The sequence below is a fragment of the Epinephelus fuscoguttatus genome, linkage group LG9, assembly GCF_011397635.1.
Source record: "Epinephelus fuscoguttatus linkage group LG9, E.fuscoguttatus.final_Chr_v1".
NCBI classification, from domain to species: Eukaryota; Metazoa; Chordata; class Actinopteri; order Perciformes; family Serranidae; genus Epinephelus; species Epinephelus fuscoguttatus.
Window position 1 is genome coordinate 21699290 of NC_064760.1, and position 20326 is coordinate 21719615.

Genomic DNA, 20326 nt, shown 5'->3' on the forward strand with positions numbered 1-20326 from the left:
GAAACTCCATTGTAGATGCTGGTTGGAAATGTAAATGGCTCACGGCTTCCTGTTTAAAATAGTTACGTATGCGTGAACGTAACCGACGCGGTGACGTAGTAAGTGGTGTCCCAATTTCTAGGGAAAGATTTCAACCCCTACCCCTCGTTGCTTCATTTCTTTGGCCAAGGGGTCATGGGCAAGGGCTAGGGGTAGCGCCAAGGGCTAAGGGGGGATATTGGGATTGGGCCTTACTCCGCTCGGCGCTCTGCTGCTCCGAGAGTGCGGTGCTCTGGATAACTGAACTGTACATTCAGACAGCGCTCCGACACTCCGACAATGAGTATTTCTGAACGCACCACTCGCATCATCTTCCTCCATTGTCTAAAACAAGCCAACAAAACTCGCCAGCTAGCTCTGGCTAATGTCTGAGGAGAATTGTGTTACCTCCAGCTAAGCCCCACCCACTAAAAAAAGTCATACTGTTTATTAACAGTAAAAGAGTCTATATGTTCCAGATGATTCAGGGAGTTTGAAGGTGAAGACGGGGCAGGTGCAGGTGACTAGGAGTGACTAGTAAGAATAGACAATTTCTTAGAAACCATGACAGGATACAATAAAGAATACGACTTCGTTTTCTTTTTAATATATTGTCTACATTTACATTTAAAAGACCAGACTGTTTGGGAATTTGTTCAGGTCTCAATGTCAGTGTAGACAGCTCCTAGAAGTACATTAAACATTTATCATCTTAAGTCTGTGATCATAACAGCTTAACCTTTCGGGTAACATTTCTTTAATCATTAGGATTTTTGTTCCAAAATGCTTTAAAATCAGTTTAGATGTTGAATTTAAATTGTCCATGACCTGACTAACAGCTGCCCCCCAATGTTAAATAGGTGATTACAGCCCTAGTAAGTGCTCAATGTTGTTAACAAAGGATGGTATCAAATTCAGCTTTTACACTGCTACAGTACATTTTTACCATGATGTTTTTATCTGTTAGCCAATATATTTAGATGTTTTTATATTTTTAGAATGTGCTAGATCAGAGTTTTTAAAGAAAACATTGACCTGCAGAAATCATCTTTATTATGCTAAGATATGTGGCGGGCATTACTCAACACGCCTTGTTTTTTGGGTAAGATAAAACCTCTGAACCTTTTTTTCCGAGGGCATCTGCTTTGCCAGCTAATTTCTGTTGTAACTTGTAAAAGCTAGTGAGGAGCCCTACACGTGTAACCCGCACGCGGAGCAGACTCTGCCTTAGAGGCATTTAAATTTGTATTTCGGTGTGTGTTACATTATGACAAAGTGAGGGAGGCAAAAAGTCTTCTTAGCTCAAAGTTTCTGTGAGTGTGGAAACGTCTGAGCATGCACAAAGCCAGAGAGCTAGAAGTTGTATGAACCCCAGATAGAAACACGAGTAAACATAATCCTCTAACAATATACAAGGTGCTTCTGCCTGTTCTGCCTCCTATCACTGCCTTTGTTCATTTATTGTTTCCCACCTTCTTTGTTGTTCCAGCTCTTGTTTACCCTTTGCTAGCCAGCTTTCAGTCACGTCACGGACGTTTTCAATGAGCCACCTGGGGTTAATAATAATTTTGTTTGGACAGAGACTCATCCAGGTATTAAACCCAGTGCTGTTTCACCACTGACATCAGGGTAAAACAGCGTAACAAATTATTTCTGTCAAGTGGTTCACACAAATTATTAATTCAAGGGAGCAAAATAAGCAATTTGAGTGTACATATCATCACCCACGCACAAATTATCAAAAAAGTTTACCACTGATACCTGCCAGGCTCTGTATTTTAATATAATATGCTTCTTTTTATAACTCCAGACAATGAAACGCAGCTAAAAATATAAAAGCACATTTATATTACTAGTCACTCTCATGCATTGCTCCGAGGCATTTTAAGAAATCTTTGGAGATTTTCTGTTGAAACCAGCTTCCTTATTGCCCTCCTTGTTTAATTTCTCAACCCAAGGAAATGAAGAGTAAAGGTTTTTTTTTTCTTCTTCTTCTCTTTTGTCTGTTCTTTTTGTCGCTGTCTTTATACCCTCCAGCTCCGGTAAGGTCCATAATTTCGCTGGTGTATCACGCAGCCCTCTCTGTTTACTGGCAGTTCTTTTAAATTAAAAGTCACAATCTGGCTGTCAAGCAATTGTTTCTGCCTCGTGGCAATGAAGTCATCAACTATTTTTAAGTGAAGATGCACCCTCTTCCCTGTCGGTGCTCTGTGCGATTAAATGGCAATTGTCTACCAATATCACTTTGCATTAATTAGACTGTAGTCTGTATTTGGTGAGTCACAACATACATCCTCACACGTACCCAGGCACAAATTGGCTCTTGTGTGTGTCTGTGTCTGCCGTGCTCAATACAGTTTCTGCACTCTCCAGTAGTAGTTTTTCAATGTCAAACTCCTACCCACTGGCTTTCTGTAATATTATACTGCACTGTCTTGTTTGACTTCGGGTTGGCTTACAGATCACAATTTTTGTCAGTGATGCCTTCATGCCCTTTAAGTCCCTATTCATCCACACAGTGTGACCTACAGTATACTGACATGGCCATGACATAGCTGGTGTTTCACAGCAGGGGAACAGGCCTACAGGGAAGTCATAGTATCACTCTACTTTTAAAGTAAAACTTATTCCGGTGGTAATGCACATGAATTTCAATGTTGTCTGCACTTAGTTCACTGTTTTGTTGAGGGCTTTTTGGGAATTATTTGTGGAGTGTAAAATGATGTGTGATTAAAATTCAGTCAAGCAATTATTCAGTTACATTATTAATTTGTAAGATTAAGAGGGATATACTTGGAGATATGGAATATAATATAATAAGTTGGTTTTCTAGAGTTTATAAAGACCTGAAAATAAGAATCACTGTTTTTGCTGCCTCAGAATGAGCTGTTTATATTTACATAGGAAGTGGGGCCTCTTCCACAGACATCACCATGTTGCACAGCCACATTTCTACAGTAGCCCAGAATGGAAAAACCAAACAGTGGCTCTCTGTAGGGCCATCATGTTTTCATGTCACTGTAATTAGCAGCCTCTCAGCGACAAGCAGTGTTAGAAAAACACAAATTTTTTAAACCTGAAACTCCTTCATTCAGTGTTTTTACAGGTTTAAATTACAGAGTCTGTTTGTCTTGTTGAAGAAGAGACCTCTGCAGATAATTCAACTCCCAGTAAAAACCTCCTGCAAGTCTGGATCTTAAGTCATCAGAGAAAATTGGTGAGCACACATTTGCAGTTGCTGAGCTAGTTACTCTCCTGCAATGAGTCGAACAGCGTAGGAGAAACATGGTCTTTAAATATGAAACTGCTTTATACAGTGTTTTTACCAGCTGTAATCTAAAGTGCTCTTAAGTTTAGTTGATTCAAAACACACATGTAACATGGTTTAATAGCAACAGTTTCAAACACAAGTACACAAATCAGCTTCATTATAACTCGCAGCATTCACGGACAAAGAGTTTGTCTTTATCTGGACACATTTTCCCCTCAAATACAACATGCTAATGTTTTTAGCACAAGCCTATGGCATTTTGCATTGTATAAATTAGCGTAGGCTAGCAGACTTTTCCTCAACTCATATGAAACCAGGGACAACAGCAACATTTTACAAAGGAAACGGTACAAAATTTGACAAAACACCGACAAAAACAACTGTCTTAGACTAAACGTGTTTTCCGAACAAATATAACATACTAACGTTATTAGCACAAGCATATGGCATTTTACTTTGTATAAATTAGTCTAGTGACGTATGAAGCCAGAATAAATCACACACGACTTAAAATGCTATTTTTGTGGAGGCTTTATTATCTTCGCAATTTATTGTTTTTTATTTGTGAAATTTAAGTAAATTAAAGCTTCGTTTCCACTGAGGGAAATGGTTTCAGCAGGAGGTCTGTGTCGCCATTATGTGTAGTTACATTTCTGGGGAGGTGCACGTCAGGGTACGCCGTAGGGTATGGTGCAGGCTCTACATTAACGTAGAACCTATGCCCTAGGTGCAGCATCGATTTGACGCAGAAGTATAAATCCTGCATTACTGGGGGATGTTTCAGCTGATGCAGTCTGCAATCCTCACCACTAGATGCCACTAAATCCCCCAAAGTCTTACACACCATTCCTTTAAATGTTAACCCCTTACACGCTACACTAGTGTGCCATGTTTAACAATACTACTAGAACACATAAGTTCATGTAATTCATTTTTCAATGATTGAAAGCATAAATCTTTGTGATCTTATCAGTCCCTATAGCAAACCCTATACGTCTACGTAGGTAGTTAAAAAATACTTCAGTGTTTGTCCATTTACAAGAGGTGATTGTATAATTGTTTCAGCTGTTCTTGGTGTGGGTGATATTTTAAAAAATGTTACCAGTTGCCATCATGTCGGGTTTGGTTGTTAGCTGGAAGATGATATAACAACAGCACTGCCTAATCAAACAGCACACTGCTCTGAATAACACATCTTCCTAAGTCTCTTTGAGAAATTCTTTACTAGTTTGGTGCATAAACTCCGGCAGTGGAATCAGGACAAGCAAAGCACTACACTTGTTACCAAGGAAACCATGCAAACACAGAAGCTCAGAGGAAGTGAGTGGGAACTAGAACAAGTCTTTCATTTCATCTCATCATCCTTTTCATAGGAACCTATAGCATTGTAAAAGGTTGTGCAAGACACTATACTGTACACTGCCTCTCAAGGTTTCAGAGTATTTGACTGATGCCAAGGCTTTTCTGCAGTGTTGGTGAGACATGCCAACCCATGTGGGATGTACGCTTTGACCTCACATCTGGAAAGCACAGTTCGAGGACTAACAACATGGTGCAAAACAACAGGTTGTAATTATGAAGTCATGAGATGTACAGAGTTACAAGGAGACGCAAGTCAGCCCAGTGAGCCGTTATTAAGGGTCCGTGTCTTGAAGACATATTGTTTTATTACCAAACAAAGAGGGTCGCTGTATTTTCATTTTATATTGTCGCCATTCTAGAGATATGATGCTTGAAATAAAAAAAGGGCTTCCCTTTTGATAATTGTGACATTAAAAGCATTACCCTGCAATTGTGTATCTCTGTATCAGAGGCAATATTTTGCTGTGTGTGCTTTTAATTCCCTCGATATGTACCACAGACTTACCATATTAATGTACAAATTGGGTTATCCTTCTTTCAAGGTCTCCAGCCTTAAATTAATATGACATCTTTGGCAAGGAAACCCGAATGGCTTTTAAAAGAATTTAATAAAAAGCATCGCTGATGAAATTAGCTAATGCCCATTGACATTTTATCCTGAGCATTATAAGAATATCTGGATCCAGTGATCATATTTCCCATGGTTTCTGATGCTATCGTCTGATAGATTTCAATTTAATTTGTAAGTGAAAAGTTAGTCTTAAGGTCAGGTGTGGCACCAAGGTTTATTCTGAGGCAAGCGATAATGCATCCATACTACATTTGGAAGAGGGGAGAGAGGATTATTTGTTTTTCTCTGGCAGCATTAATCTCTCACTCGCTTTGTTGTTCTCTCCTCATCGTGAAATATTGACAGCAGAGCATTTAGTGGGGTGATTGTCCAACTCAGACTGTAGATACAAGATTTCACAAAAGAGTCTGTCTGATATGATGATACAGTGCATTCTGCTCCCCACTAAACAGTTGCATGTATTCACTGCTCACAGCAAACAGCAATTACGAACGTGCGTTCCCTGCCATCAGTTGTATCTGAATGCATTTTTTTTTCTTCTTTTTTAATCTTGCATTCTCTACACACTAGACAAAAACTAGTACAAACCATTTTGCTTGTTCCATATCACATGTCAGCTATAATGATGGAGGCCCACACAGAAGAATCCAGCAGACAAAAAAGCAGTAACCGTATGTCTCGGTAAACCCACGAGAGCAGCAGCCTGTGAAACAAAGCAGCTTTCACTTTTATGTCCTTCTCTGTCTCTCTGTGGTTGTTGGTTGAGTTGCAAGTAAATTTGCCATTAAAATGGCAGCAGGAACAATAGATTGTGAGCTTCTCAATCTATTTGAAGAATTCTTGCTGGTTTATAATGGTAGGCTTTTTATACGCAATGCTGTTGCTCAAGGATAGATGAAAGCACCACGTTCTTTTATAACGTTATTTATTTATTTCCTTTAAAAGTCTATTTTTCTCGCGTTATTTATACATAAAAAACTTGATGTATTCTACAGCTTGTTTACTCTTCAAAGACACAATTGTTTTATTGTGATTAAACTAGATAAGGTCACGATGATGACAGGATTGAAAGTGATACATTTAGAGATGTCTGCCCACTTTATGTATGACATTTGATGAAAAACCATCCATGGCCTGTAATGATGCACCTTTGATGTCGGTGTCACTTTGGTGTTGGTGTCTTGTTTTTGTGCTTTTTTTTTTTTTTTTTTTTTTTTTTTTGAGGCTGGCACAAACTTTTGTTTTTGACACTTCACTTGAAACAGTACTGTTCTGAGTCACATTGTCTCAATATAATACTAGTTTACATCCTCCAACATCCTATTTATTTGCTTCACTGTAAGCCCTATACTGAGTTAAGAAAGTCAAAACGGTAAGTTTGTCGTCTGAAACACAGAGAGGAAAATCAACACTTTTTTTTCTTGTAATAGTCTTATTGGAGACCTTATTAAAGCACACTCCAGCTGTATGGTTAGCTGACTTTGAGCCATCGTATCAGAGATTTTGACAACTCCCCTCCAAACCTGATCCAACAGTCACTGCCTCACTGAGAGCCCAATTAGTAAGAAGAAAAGACTCCTACATCACACGGTCACAAGCACAATAAAATATTAAAGACAAATAATACGTGTTCAGCCCCTAAAAATCATTTTGTTGATAATTTTTACAAATGAATGCCAGAAATTTGTATCTTAGCTTCAAACTCCAGGATGTTTGTGGCTATTACACAGCTGTTATGCCGTATGATTGGTATGTAGTCGTGGCATGCAAGGTGGTGATAGATTAAGATAAGAGAGGTAGTAGTAATTGGTCTGAAACACAAAATGCTAAGTGCATTTAAAATATGTCAGGGAGAGGAAAAAAATCAATGAGTCAGTTGCCAGTCTGGCTGTAAACTGAGACAGGAGTGTTTGACTGCCCTGGTTTTATTGACTTGTATTAGGCTTCATTATTAATGACAAATATGCAAATATTAAATTAACACTGAATCTTTTTGGCCAGTATTCCTGGCACGTATTTTCTAGTTTACCAGCTCTTGGCAGAGGAGCCCAAAAGTTTATTTTGGACACTGCAACTTGGCAAGTTAATCCAATGCCATTGTCATTGACCTCAGCCATCTTTTACGGCTAATGTTGTAAAATGCTTAATTGTGGCAGATATCCAACCGTGCTCTCATATACTGACTAAATGTTGTAGAGAATACCAGCGCTAGCTGCAATTCAGGAATTATCAACAGGTCAGAGTCTTATAATGGAGAATTACATTATATACTGACATATGTGTTACTTATTTTCATTTAATTGCCTTAACTGTTACTGTTAAAATTATGGCCAGTACGCCATTTTAAAAAGATAAGTATATTTTTAAGTTTCAATAAATGCATTATGTTTTCAAAGTCAATGAGTAATAGTATGACGTCATGATCTTAATATTGACCAAAATAATTGTGACTATGATTTTTGCCATAATCAAGCAGCAGCTTTGGGCATAGTAAACTTACCTCTTGATGCTTCTTGATGACCATGTGATGTGCAGGGTGTCTGATACTTTTCTTTTGACCCCTACAAGGTTAGGCCATGGCTCTACCTGGTTCAGCCGCATACCACTTAGGTTGGCCGGGGCCCCCAACTTCTCTGCTGTGGCAGCCTAGTTTATAAAGAAGTAGGCGGGCTGCAGCGAATGAGTGTTCATTCATTGAGCTTCACCCACTACACCAACAGAAGCCCTTTTTAGATAGGAATTGTGCAAATTTGCAGGAAAGCCCGATCAGTCTTTTTTTTAGCATTGGCAGTATAAAAACAAAATCGGGGAGGAGGGAAAATTGCTGCCTACCTACTTTTGTTTATACAGAATATGCCTTTTTCGGGGTAATGGGGGGCGTGAGCAAGTAACAAAACGTGTAGCTCAGTGTGTGACATAAACAGTGACGTGTGAGGGAAGCTGTGGCTAGTCAGGTGGCGATAGTCAGGTGGCGATAGTCAGGTGGCGATTCTCTCGTAAATCGGCCCGTTCTTCACCGTTCCCATCATCTGGCGGTTAATGGCCTCTTCATTTGCAAGTGAAAGGAGGGCGCGCAATGCCTTGTCTCCCCAGTTGCTCATCTTTACAGTGTCTGTCAGGTTTGCGTTTCCCTCTTGCTACTAGCTGCTCGCTAATTCCTGCTATCAGCTGTTTGCTGTTTATCTACCGCCAGTGGCTCGCACGTGCGGCATCATCAACAGCTCCTCCCACAAGTCTTCAACAGCCCCTCCCGTTGCAGAACGCCGCCTCTGTCTGTTTAAACTAAAAGGGTTCTGCCAGTGTGACAACCCTACGAGGGAAATTGGGTGCCTCGGATCAACTCGCCATTCCGCCTCTGTGTGTATAAACACTCGCAGCTTGCTGGCAAATCAGCCCAACATTCACAGAAAATCTGGCAGTGTAAAAGGGGCTAGAGTCCAGTCTAGGGAGGAGCCTGTGTGAGATAGAGCCAAGGTTCTAGAAAGATACTGTAGCCCGAGTTGTAGTAGCAGAGGCAGGGCCTTCTAGTCGCTCTTACAGTGCTCTCTGAAGGCAAATTTGAGGATCCTTGGATAATGAAGGAATGACTCACCCTACTCCCCTGTGATTGGCTAGTACTTCTTGCCTTCATTGGTTGGATTGGTTAGGTTTAGGCAAGAGCAGTGGGACTGGTCAAAGTTAGGGTAAGAATATCAGGGTAAGCCAGTCACAGGTACAGTAAGGCATGCAGTAATGTGTGCAACCGTATATACTGTGGTGTCTGCACGTATTCAGGTAGGCACATCTGATTGGCTGGCTACCTTTAGGAAGATTTCAGGGGGCAAAATGACTGATTGTGATTAGAGAAAAGTGTTACCCAAAAAGGCCAGTAGAGGGCTCTGCCTGTGCTTGTAGAACTGGGGTTACTGGGGTTAGTGTGAAACCTTCAGTCAGCCACTGGGGGGATCAACCCAACTAGATTGTGTCTTAGCAACACGTTCGTCCAAGATTTCAATTTAGAAAAAAAATTAAAAAACAAAATCAGCTGGGCCTGCTCACTGCTCATGCCAAATAGCATGATTAGATGTGAACTGCTCAGCTGTACCATGCAGTGCACCTGTGTGGAAGCATTTACATTTGTTATGCCATGTCATATTTTTATCTCTAATTTGTCACCCGTCTGTGTACATATTAGGTTAAGGTAGTGAGCAATCATCACCGCATTAAAATAAAGCATTAATGATCCAAGAGATGAGGGGGTGGTGTATGCACTTGCTCCTGTTTGTTTTCAGATGAGCACACACATGGCACAACATGAACATGGCAAACAATGAGACTGCATTTTCAGTATACTCTTTAATCAGCAGCTGCATGTTGGATGTTTCAGTACTTCCTGTTCGTGACTATGTGACTTTTAACGCAGCAGTTAACAACCTGCCTTTTCTGCTTGTAGTTTTAGTGAAGCAAATAACCCAAAGAGAAAAAGAGACCTCAGGACAACAGCTAGCGATATGGAGGTTGGCCGCTAGCCAACTTTTGCAAACTTTTATTCTTTCCCTCGACAAACTCTGAAATAATGAATTTCAATACAACGCGACACGCTGCCAACAGTACTGTTATGGGAATGTTGTGTGAGTAATACAGTATCTTGGAGCTCACCACAAAACTGCATCTTATCAGTCTGCTTTCTGTCTGGCTCTTTAGCTTCCGCTCCGGTCTGGTGATTCTCTGTGCGCGCAGATATAAACAAGTACACACATGCACGTAAAGTATCTTTTTCTTTTATGGTAACATTATAATGCTGCCTCTGACAAACCGAGTGTAATTAAACACAGACAAGCATGAGCTTGAACCTTTGGGGGGAACGTGTCCCCTGGTCCCCCCTGGCCATTGCACACATGGTTTGTCAATACCTTAACTTAACGCATGCAATAACACATGATTTTCCACCATGGAACCTGGCGATGGAGATACGTCCCAGCGACAGAGGTGGGCCTTAGCCTGGAGCTCTGCAGCGGGATGCTATTGCAAATAAAAGCTGCTTTTCTTTTTCTTCTCCTTTTTGAACTTGTGAGGGTGGCATAACAGTGATATGAAAAAGAGCTTAACTTCCTTGGTTCAGACATCCACTTTTTTACAGTGTGTGTCATGTCAAGGATGTGGGTTTGTTCCCATGCAGCTCAGGTGCACTCCTAATTATCCATATGTGTCAGTCAATGTATAAGCCCTTTTATGGACCGACAATCTGTTCAGTATATGTCAGGGATGCGTCCTTACCTTCTGTCCTGTGCATGCTTGGAGCCTATCTCCACCCCTTTACCAGCCAGAACATGAATAAGAATAAGCCTGTGAAGGAAATGAAGGAATATATGGGGCATTGAGATAGGGCTGGCGATGTGGAGAAAATGAATTATCACAATATTTTTGACCAAATATCTCAATATTGATATTGCGACATAATGAAAGCTTTTACAGTTACACACTGAGATTTTTGATAAATGACCATCAGTGGGCTGACTGCGGATATAATTGACTAAATGGGTGAAGTCAAATAATAGAACATCTACAACAGTCTGGCAAGCTCAGAAAATTACACCACCTTACTGTAATGCAGCCTTTAAAACCAGGAAAAGACAGCTTATAATATTACGATATCCACAGTCTAAGATGGTACGTAGTTTCATGTCACAATATCAATATAATATCACCATCTATCTCAGCCCTGCATTAACTTTCAGTGCTTACAAAGTCCTGATGAAAGTTGAGAGTATCTAGCTTCAGTATTTTGACGTATTTCCATGTGACGCAGGATTGGCAGACGGGATATAATGTTTGGAGGAATTTGTTTCGACTATTAAAAACTGGGCATGTCATAAAAGCATGGCCTCCACGGTGTAACACTGATTGGATCGGAGACTGAGCAGCTAACGTCTGGTTTAGCATTACGTTAACTTGAACAGGGATAAAAATGATTTAATCATGCAGCTCTTCTAGACTTTCAAAATGTTATCAGACTGAATGGATCAGTTCCAGATAGTGGAACGAACCATTTCACAGGTTGTGACGCTCAAAAAAGATGAATCCAGTGATTTACAGGCGTATCTTTTACAATGTAAGTCTATAAGAAAAATGCAGGATTTATATTTCTGCATCAAATCAACGCTCTGTGTCGACGTAGAGCCTACACCTACACAGGTATGGCCCTACCCTATAATGTAGCCTGATGTGCACCTCTCCCTCAGTGGAAACAAAAGTTTTATTTACTTTAATTTCACATTTAAGAAACAATAAATTGTTAAGACAATAAATTCTTCACAAAAGTAGCATTTCAAGTCTTGTGTGTGATTTATCCTGTCTTCATATGAGCAGAGGAAATCTCTGCCGGCCGCTAGTCTAATTTATACAGGGTAAAATGCCATAGGCTTGCGCTAATAACGTTAGCATGTTATATATGTTTGGAAAACTCATTTGGTAGAAGACAGTTGTTTTGTCTGTGCCATTGTGAGTTGTAATAGAGATGAATTTTGTAATGCTACCTTTGTTAAATGTTGCTGTTTTCCCTGGTTTCATATGAGTAGAGGAAAGGTTCGCTAGCTGCTAGGCTAATTTATACAATGTAAAATGCCATAGGCTTGTACTAAAAACATTAGCATGTTGTATTTGTTGGGAAAATGTGTCCGGATGAATGCTTTGTCTGTGAATGCTGTGAATTATAGTGAAGCTGATTTGTGTACTTGTGTTTGAAAATGTCTCTATTAAGTGAAAAAAGTGTGTTTGGGGCATGTTTTGAATCAACTAAACTTTACAGCACTTCACAGAAACCCAGACGCCAACTAGTGTTTTTGAGGTGTAACTGCAGAGTGACACAGACACACCACCACACAAGTATAAATGCTCACTATGGCATAGGCTCTGCATAGAGCTGATGCACAAGTATATATCCTGCTAAAGTCTTTTTGGTGCCTTATAGCATCACGATGGACCCAGATGGTGTAGTTTCACTTTTGGCCACTATGTACATTTGGTTTTAAAGCCCAGTGCTTTTCCTGGGGCCTTGGGCTAAAAGTTGCTGAGTGATTGGTGGTTAGATGTCACAGTGGATGTGGAGAATATGAAGAAATTGATTTTTATTCTTAATGATGTATATTTCTGTAAAGGTTCACACTATGGTCAGGGATGTGATCTAGGTGTTTTTCATGTAATATCAACTTTAAGTTGAGAGAAGTGTTGACTGGGGAAGTCTCTGAGCATTTTACAGAAGCATCGTGTGTTTGGCCCAAGGTTTACTATGACCCACTGCCAAATATGTTAGAATTCACACTGTTTATTTTCTCTTTCTTCTCTTTCCATTAGGTTATTGTTGGACACTGTCCAACTGGGCTTCTCTTCCAAGTCCTTGTAGAAAAATAAAAAATGCTACATTCAACATACAAAAGAGCAACAATAGCCTTTAAAAGCGAACGCCCATACATTAATAAATAATAAGTAAATGAATAAGTCTTGAATAAGTTGCACTTGAATAAATACGTCTGAAGTTCTCGTTTACTTTTTCTAGGAACAAATGCTGGAGTCAACCGTGCGTGCGAGCTCTTACAGTAAGACAAATCAGCAATAAATAGATTACCCTCCAGTAGCACTTAAGCACTGTCTGGCTCTTCTGCCGTACGAGACAACACATAATTAACACCAGTCACAGAAACCAAGGCACCCTCATAGCTGTTATAATTGCTCATGTATACACATGCACATCCAGCCAGATAATGTGTCACTGGTACAGAAATAAGTGGTGAAGTGGCTTGAGGTTCACAGTGAAGGGACATATTTATAATGATGATGACCCAAAGGAAAGTGGTCACACAAACACTGTGACAGTCACTTTCAGCTAAGTGAACTACCTGTAGAGTCAATTTGTCCAAATGTAATTATGTTTTTAAAAGAACAAGATGTAGTTGAAATACCACCATGTGAGTCCAGGAGAGGAGGAGGAGGTCTTGGCGGATGGATGGCTCTGCAATACTGTAATTGTTTTTAGGAATGACAGACTGCTAGAATTTATAGTGAGTCTAATATAAAGAAAATTTTAAAAATGGAAGTAAAAACATGGCAATATCTCCACTTAAATTAAATGAACTTCAAATGTTCTGATTAAATGGATAATCCCCAAACCTTGGTTTGATAATCCAATTAAAACCACTTGCAATTATGCTCAAGGGTAATTTGCCCTTTCTTGTTAAACATTAAGCATGGATTTACACTACATGTTTTGGTGCACTTCCACTTGAGCAATTTTCTAAAACAGCACTTGATACTGAGCAGAACTGAAAAAGCAAAACAATCAACTCTTTCTCTCAACAAACAAGCCAAATTAAAAAAACACAAATCAGAAAATTACCAAGAAAACTGTGAAAATGGTATATAAAGTGGATAGAAAATGCAGATTATATATAATTTTATGTGCACCTGGTGAGAGTTTTTCTAAAGGAGAGAATCGAGCTCTGTGTTCATAAACAGCAGGAGAGATGAATGTGCTGAAGTCAAGAAATCTGTTAAAGGTGGCCTGTTTTTCTTAGTCACATAGTCTTTATTATTTAAGTTTTGTATACATGTAGAGGAGTAAAAACTGATGCTTTCCTTAAAGGGCTGTAAAGAAAGCACAGGCAAGATACACGGTTGGGCTGGGTTTGGATGACAAATCAGAAATTTTGCTCCGGTTCGGTTTGGGTTTGGCCCTATTGACACGCTGCTGTGTTGTGCTATGGCCTATTGAAGTGCAGGAATTTGTTATTTACATGACAACGCCTGAATGCAACACAGGCCAATAGTTACATATCATGCAGGAGGCGGTATATATTCAGACTGAAGTAATGAAAAGGGAGGGTGCTCGACAAAGCTTGCTTTTAGGAAAGTTTAAAACTGCCACAATCCATTACTTGATGTTGCCGTGTCTTGGCCAAGAAAGTTGCATCAGAACACACTACAAAGACTTCAACCGACAGCCAATCAGCATGCATGTTCTGCGCCTGCATGAGAGGAAATAACTCTCCACACCTGCATACGTCACTCGTCTGTAATCATCATTCAAAAAGGGAAACTGGAAGACTGACAGGATGCTAGTTAGCCAGTTAGCACATTAACAACACAATCCAGTGTTAAAAGAACAAGGCATATGTATGGTGCGCTAGCAGACAAGAACACAAACCATCATGAAACGTATCTGCTAAAGAGCTCAATGGCTAAAGAAAAACAATCTGACCTTAAGTAACAAGGTTGTTTTGGTCTCATTCACTCTTGACTTTAGCTCTTTGTTTACTCTCCTCACTTTTGTTTCTCTTCTTGTCTCATAAGCTTAACTGCCAATAAGAGGGATTTTGTTCACTGATGGGCTATGCCAGCACTAGCACAGATTCAATGTGCTGAATCAGCTAGAAATAAGCCGGGTCCATGTCATTGTTCCGACAGCCCATTGGTCCGACATCCCATTAGTCCGACATCCCACTGTTCCGACATGTGATTATACTAGGCTATACTGTATTTGTGTACCATAGAGGATCAGCAAACGCAACAAAAGTAGACTACTGGTCGAGATACAAGTGTCATAGAGAGGAGAGAGTGAAACACCATAACCTCCTGTTATTAACTCTGGGGTCGGGGTTGTGTGGGAAGCTCTCCGCGGTGCTGAACGGCTCACGACGGGCGTATTTCTGCCTTGATGGTGCGCCGCGACCGGCTCTGGGTCAGCTGGGAAAGGCTTAAGGCGAAGCAGGCTCACGGCTTATGTGTTTGCCACTTTCTTTTTCATTTTAACCCACACCATGATCTTTCCTAACCCTGACCAAGTGGTTTTTGTGCCTAAACCTAACCAGACCTTAAAGGGAAATTTCGGTTTTGCCTTGTTTTGGAAAGCAGAGTTAGATGGTAAACAAACATGTCAGCACACCGGTAAGGTAAGACAACACGTTTACATGTCGTTTTCTATATTTGTCTATACATTTATCCTAACGATATGAGGCGGTCTTTGTGGAAAAAAAGCTTGTTTAGTGGACTTGAAGTATGCCCTTTCACTTACGTTTTAACAGGTGTGACGCTACTATGCGCCCCGGCTGTATCTAGGCTAACGGCTAACATGCTAACTATTATTTTTATGTCACTAGTCACTTGAAACAAATTTAGGACGATAGTAGCCTGAGTGTCAGACTGAAGCTCCCAGAACCTTCAGCCTGACATGGATTCCATTGAAGGGGATTTACAAGAGGGAGGGAATTTGATTTTTTTCCCTAACCAATCAGTAGAGATCAACGACTCACCCAGAATCTGACGTCACCAGTATCCATGCCTCGGGGGTGCCGAAAACAAGCAAGCATTGCCCGTTTAAAATGTCTCCGTCGTCGTGCACCCCTAGCTGCACTGCCGTTAAATCCAGTTTAGCAGCTTCCTTAATTTGGTCCTTCATTAACGCGAGTAGTGGCGAAATACCTCGATAGCAACGTTAATATGGTCTGTAGGATCTGTAGCGGTTGTTGCTATCCTTACCAGTTACCCTCCGGCGTACAGCTTGACATCAGCATGGCGCTGATTGGCTAATCGCTAGACCCCCGGCGATCATTGGTCCGTCACTTTTGTTTCTCTTCTTGTCTCATAAGCTTAACTGCCAATAAGAGGGATTTTGTTCACTGATGGGCTATGCCAGCACTAGCACAGATTCAATGTGCTGAATCAGCTAGAAATAAGCCGGGTCCATGTCATTGTTCCGACAGCCCATTGGTCCGACATCCCATTAGTCCGACATCCCGTTGTTCCGACATGTGATTATACTAGGCTATACTGTATTTGTGTACCATAGAGGATCAGCAAACGCAACAAAAGTAGACTACTGGTCGAGATACAAGTGTCATAGAGAGGAGAGAGTGAAACACCATAACCTCCTGTTATTAACTCTGGGGTCGGGGTTGTGTGGGAAGCTCTCCGCGGTGCTGAACGGCTCACGACGGGCGTATTTCTGCCTTGATGGTGCGCCGCGACCGGCTCTGGGTCAGCTGGGAAAGGCTTAAGGCGAAGCAGGCTCACGGCTTATGTGTTTGCCACTTTCTTTTTCATTTTAACCCACACCATGATCTTTCCTAACCCTGACCAAGTGGTTTTTGTGCCTAAACCTAACCAGACCTTAAAGGGAAATTTCGGTTTTGCCTTGTTTTGGAAAGCAGAGTTAGATGGTAAACAAACATGGCAGCACACCGGTAAGGTAAGACAACACGTTTACATGTCGTTTTCTATATTTGTCTATACATTTATCCTAACGATATGAGGCGGTCTTTGTGGAAAAAAAGCTTGTTTAGTGGACTTGAAGTATGCCCTTTCACTTACGTTTTAACAGGTGTGACGCTACTATGCGCCCCAGCTGTATCTAGGCTAACGGCTAACATGCTAACTATTATTTTTATGTCACTAGTCACTTGAAACAAATTTAGGACGATAGTAGCCTGAGTGTCAGACTGAAGCTCCCAGAACCTTCAGTCTGACATGGATTCCATTGAAGGCGATTTACAAGAGGGAGGGAATTTGATTTTTTTCCCTAACCAATCAGTAGAGATCAACGACTCACCCAGAATCTGACGTCACCAGTATCCATGCCTCGGGGGTGCCGAAAACAAGCAAGCATTGCCCGTTTAAAATGTCTCCATCGTCGTGCACCCCCAGCTGCACTGCCGTTAAATCCAGTTTAGCAGCTTCCTTAATTTGGTCCTTCATTAACGCGAGTAGTGGCGAAATACCTCGATAGCAACGTTAATATGGTCTGTAGGATCTGTAGCGGTTGTTGCTATCCTTACCAGTTACCCTCCGGCGTACAGCTTGACATCAGCATGGCGCTGATTGGCTAATCGCTAGACCCCCGGCGATCATTGGTCCGTCCATCGTAAATCACAAATTCATTGAAGTATGCCAGACCAGAGATGCGAGCCTACTCAGTTGAGTGGGCGGGGTCTATGGTCTGGAACCAGGCTAGGACGATAGGAGACAGGTTGAAATAAACCGAAATTTCCCTTTAACCACAGGGCATCATGATGATTTCGGAACAACGGGACTTCGGGACAATGGGTTTAATATGGTCGGAACAATGGGAAGTCGGACCAATGGGCAGTTCCCAATAAGCCGGGGGGGGGGGGGCAATGAGGGGTGACGGTGTGATACACACCCCACTGACTAAAGTTCTTCACACATTGACTTAGTTTATTTGTCTGCAACTGTTGCACATCTAGAAATAAATATGACTTCATGTTGTGTCAATCACATTTGTGCACTGAGTCCGAACTTGTCCGTCATTAAAATTTTCAGAACAGGTTTGATTTTCTGCATTTCTGGCATCTGTTAGAAATCTTTCTTGACAAAGAATTAGTGAAGAATGTGTGGCGGTGGGACACATCCGCAACAAGACAGAGGAACGGGGCACAAAGAATCATTTTATAAAACTCAGATAGCGCACGTCCAACAGGTCAGATTGTAATAATCATGTGGATGATGATGAAGGGGAGGAGGATGTAGAGGACAGCTCTAGAGCTCTAGAGAGGATGTAGAGGACAGAAGAGTGGTGACAACCAGAGAGAGGCAAAGGAGGAAATGTGTCATTTCATTTTGTCATGCATTGCAAATTTTCCCAACAAACAATAAAACGCATCGGAATGAGTGTGCCAGGTTTCTGTGCGTAACAATTTTTTTCGGATAGCGTTAGAAAAAAAAAATGCATCAGACAAAGACGGACTCAGTGTGCAAAGGCCTAAAGGCGACAGACGCTCACCAATGGCCCAACACTGACCGACAGCCGACCGTCTGTTTGGTGTGTCAGTGCCTTTAAAGCACTTTTTACTTACTCCGTATGTTTGTGGCCATGATTATATGAGAATATTTCTGACTACAGGTCTTCTATCAAATCTGGGAAGACTGTACTGAATGTAATGTGATAAAGTGCATCGGTTGTAGTTCGGAAACACTTTTGAACAGAGCTGAGCTGAACTGGTTTGCAGATGTATTATTGTTCGGCCCATGTACACTAATAGAGAAGGAAAAGTAGCCTGTGCCAAACAAAGTAGGACGCCAGCAAAAATGTGACAGGCCTCATAGTCAGAGGAACAGTTTTGGACTCCAATCTCTTTTTGTTGTATATGCAGGTCAGTTTCTACTTTTTATTTATTGTATGTTTGTGTTTTTTTTCTCCTCCCTGTATTTTGTATTCTTTTTTTAGACATTTCAACTCCTTTACAAAAATGCAGAAGGCAGGAAAACTGTAAACCAGACGTAGAGTCCTCAGCATCACAGATTCTGAGGTCATCTTTCATTGCGCTCATCCTGCCCTGGTTTCTAACGAAAGCAGATGCCTTCAGAATCTGCAGCAAGATACCAGGTGTGAAGGTAGTGGTAGATTCCAGAACATAAATTACAAGAAAAATATCAAAAAAAAAGGAGAAGAAAAAACAAGAAAAAGGCCTGTGGGCAAATGTCTGTTTTACACAGGCTGAGCCTCTGGGTCGCTGCTGGCAAGATACTCGACAAATGACAGCACTTGGTTGGTTGTTTCGAGGCTTCGAGGCCATTTGCCTTCATGTGACAGGTTGTGTATCCTTCTCCACGTTCTCAAAAATTTACTGGCTATAAGCTTCTTTTTTTTTTTTTACCCAGAATCACCAGGGGATTAAATGACACTCTGGCAGATCTGATTTGTAGTGTGTACTTTTGGACACATTCGCCTTATTTTTCAGTTGTCGTCTGCTGTCTTCAAGTCAACCACAGGTATCACATTTGATTCTCACTCTGCTCTGTTAGGTCATAGTACAGTGACACAGCCACCCACAAAGATCACATTCTGTGCCAATCACAAACAAGAGACAAGAGACTGAAACCCTCCATCTGGTTAAAGTCTATAATTGAGAATGTTGTATTCCAGCAAATGGAACAATTCACTTGCCTTTGACAAATCTCTCCCCTTGAGGCCAATTTTTAATCACCAATTGAACAAAGACTGGAGCAGATGCCTGTATAAAACCATCAGATAAAACATCAAATCGCGTGTTTCAATCAGTCTTCAAACATTACAAAAATCCAGCACAACATAAAGATACGCATATGGTGCCTTGAAGAACCACAAAAGATGCATAAGGCTGCATGCACAAACAGCCAAATGCTTGAAGACTCCATCGTAAGCCAATAGCAGCTCTTAAATGGGACACTGTCGGCAACAAGGGTGACCATCCACCAGCAAAAAAATTGAATCAGCCAGGCATTGTTCCTCAGAGAAACTCTTTCTGCTCCTGTGCTTCTGTCTTTCTGGGGACAAACATTAGATTTTATGACCTGGCAAAGGTTCTGCAAATACCTCCCCTCCAGTGACTCACTTACACCCATGCTGTCTGCAATAAACAGGATAAACAACATGCAGTAGCATGGTAGTGTTTGCAAACAGCATAGTATGTGCTTTGTGGTAATTGGCAGTAATCATAAAAAGCATGTACATATGCATAGGGTAACAATGACTTAGTACTCCAGCCTGTTTATTAGCTCGTGTAAAACAAAATGCTGCCTTATTACAAAAGACTCTACTGAACAAATACACGTGAAGATATCTCACTTCAGTATTTTATTTTTCAAAAATGGATATAGTTCTTTTAGTCTAACCCCAAAATGGGTCCAACCTAGGAGAAACAGCAACAGTAATGTTTCATCATTTTTATTGGTTCTAACACCCTCCTGCATCATATATTTAAAAATTTTTAATAAAAATATACCTTCATAGATTTAGTGGAACATTCTGTTTTCAAGGTCAAAAGCAAATTGACATTTACACTTACATGGTCTGGGTGAAATGATGTTATTACTGGAAGGTCTATGTACCAGAGTGTGGATACCCGACCCGAGCCTGACGTTACCCATTGGAACCTGACGGGTAGGGCCAGTTTGGATAACAAATCAGACATTTTGCTTGGGTTAGGTTCAGGTTCAGCCCATTTGACATGCTGCTGTGTTGTGCTATGGCCTATTCAAATGCTGAAATTTGTTATTTACGTGACAACGCCTGAACGCAACACAGGCCAATAGTTACATATCAGGCAGGAGGCGTTAAATATTCAGACTGAAGTACT